Source organism: Geospiza fortis, unplaced genomic scaffold (assembly GCF_000277835.1).
Source record: "Geospiza fortis unplaced genomic scaffold, GeoFor_1.0 scaffold425, whole genome shotgun sequence".
NCBI classification, from domain to species: domain Eukaryota; kingdom Metazoa; phylum Chordata; class Aves; order Passeriformes; family Thraupidae; genus Geospiza; species Geospiza fortis.
The window spans coordinates 2,833,037-2,835,591 of NW_005054387.1; the positions used below are offsets into that span (position 1 = coordinate 2,833,037).

The 2,555-nt window shown below is 42.5% G+C and overlaps 1 protein-coding gene across 1 annotated transcript in view; it reads right to left on the bottom strand.

Annotated features, from left to right (window-relative positions):
* The window catches only part of NUFIP2 (nuclear FMR1 interacting protein 2), a 70,400-nt gene that overhangs the window by 6,797 nt on the left and 61,048 nt on the right, over positions 1–2,555 (bottom strand). The window contains exon 4 of the mRNA XM_014308845.2: positions 1–2,555. This exon is cut by the window's left edge and continues 6,797 nt beyond it; it is cut by the window's right edge and continues 552 nt beyond it. The gene's annotated coding sequence lies outside the window, so the exon portion shown is untranslated.

A 2,555-nucleotide genomic window follows, 5' to 3' on the forward strand; every position in this document is an offset into this window, starting at 1 on the left:
GTTCTTCAGCAGTGGAGCTGGAGGCAATTCCAACTTTTGGCAAGCAGTTGGGAGACTCAACAGAATTAAAAATAGGAACGTTGGAGGACTAGATGTTGGGCACATCTGTAAACATGTTATGCATCTCAAAGTTACACACACCTGCAGAGGTGGTACAAGTTTATAGGTGAAACAGAACTATTTGCGACTGGCCAACCACACATTTCTGAACCTGGACTGATACAATACATGATGACTATATAGTATCACACTCAGTATTATACTATATAGCTCTGGATACATCAAATGGAGTAGGCAATCCATAGTCAAATGTTTAAGCGTGGCAGAAAGCGAGCGTCTTACACAAGGTACAGAATTTCAGTTTCATTGTCCCACCATGAACTCAAGTGTCTCATTCAGGAACAATCTTATTAAAAGTATAAAAACAATTAAAAAAAACACATGCTACATACTCCTACTAAAAAAAAAAAAAAAAAAAAAAAAAAGAAAGCGATAGAATCATAGAATATTCTGAGTTGGAAGAGACCCATCAGGATCGAGTCCAACTGCTGGCCCTGTGCAGGACACCCCAAGAATCCCACCCTGTGCCTGAAAGCATTGTCCAAACTCTTCTTGAAGTCAGACAGGTTTGGTGCTGTGACCACTTCCTTGGGGAGCCTGTTCCAGCGCTCAACCACCCTCTGGGTGAAGAACCTCTTCCTGCTATCCAACCTAACCCTCTCCTGACTCAGCTTCAGGCTACTCCCTCTCACTGGTCACAAGAGTGAAGAGATTGGTACCTGCCTCTCTGCTGCCCCTTGGGAGGATGTTCTCCCTTCAGTCTCCTCCTCTCCAGCTGAACAAACCAAGTGATCTCATAAGGCTTCCAGACCCTTCCCCATCCTCATGGCCTCCTTGGGATGCTCTCTAATAGGGGTTTTTCTAATGTTGTGGTGCCCAGAACTGCCCCAGGAACTCGAGGTGAGGCCAGAGCAGAACAGGACAGGTCCTGCTGGGCCATGGACCAGGAGCCCCAGCTCCCTTTCCATGGTGCTGCTCTCCAGCCTCCCAGTCCATCCAGGGCTGCCATCCCAGGTGCAGAATCTGACACTCACCCTTGTAAACTTCAGACAGTTGGTGATTGCCCATCTCTTAATTTGTTGAGGGCTCTCTGCCCTTGAGGGTGTCAAAAGTTCCTCACAGTTTAGTGTGTCAGCAAAATTAGTATCTCTTTGAGTCCTGAGCCCAGGTTGTTAATGAGATGTTGGGCTGAGGATGGAGCCCTGTGGGACCCTCTGGTGACTGGACAGCAGCCCCATGGCTTGATGGACAGATCTAAGCACAAAAGATATTCCAGAATTTTGGGTTTATCTATTCCTCCTAATGCCCCAGAGGGTCCAGTCTCATTTTAGGAGACACCAACTGCTGCTGCTTTGGAGAGCCAGGATTAGGCCACCAACACCCATGATGAGCACTGGGTACATGGGGAGCTGGGGCTGGCCAACAAACCCATTTCTGCTTTATTCATTTCTCACTCTTGCACTGGACCCTGTGAACTTTCCACCTTTAAAAAAAACCCAGAAAAACTACCCGACCCCCAGATGACTGGGACACATTACACAAGCTGCAATGGGACAGAGGGGTTACACAGCTGGAGCCTGCACTCTGCTCAGCCTTCCCTACCACTGCTAGGAAGCTTTCCTTTCCCTGGGATTATTTTTTTTTTATTTTTTTAAATTATTATTTTCATTCCTAAGTCCTCCATTTTTTTTGTAATAAAATATATTTTTATTAAGAGATAATTAGAAGCAGAGCCCGGAAATACACAGACTGCATTAAAATATAAAAGAGCATTTCCAAGGGGCAGGAAGCCCAGCCATTGGCATTCTATGGACAAATTGAAAAGGATTCAAATTCCCATTTTTTTCTTTTTTTTTTTAAACTTTTTTCATTTTTTTGTTATTTTGAAATTTTTTTAAGAGAAAAAATAATTCAAGAAGGGTGAAAGTTAGCAGAACTCAATTCCTCTTCAGTTTTCCAATGAAAATGGGAAAAAAATCCAGCACATTTAGTGTTAGGAGACAGACAGAGCAAATATGAAGCACCTACAGTTGAAAGCAGAAGATAGTTTTTTTTTGTCTTTTTTTCTTTTTTTTTCTTGCTCCCAGTAATACAATGGCATTAAACTGTGGGAACAGTGGGGTTTTTTTTGTTGTTGTTTTTTTTTCTCCATATTAAATGCCTAAACAGATTGCTTATTTTTCCATGTTGTCTTTTAAAATGAAATAACTCTTCAGTTGCAATAGTCCAACGTGTAACAGGAGCCAGGTCAACTGTGTGACTTCACCATGCATCCTAGAACTGCAGTATTACCATCTTTCCCTCAGCAGAATGATCCTTTTAAGACAATATCACCAGCATAGGATTGCTGCTTTACTCCTGGCAAAACATGCGGATTATAATTATCTGGAAAAAAAAAAAGAAACTCTGCAAACTTCAAGGCGTTTCTCCAGCATTCAATGGAAAACAAATCAGAACAAAAAAAAAAAAAAGAAACCAAACTGGGGAGGCGGAAG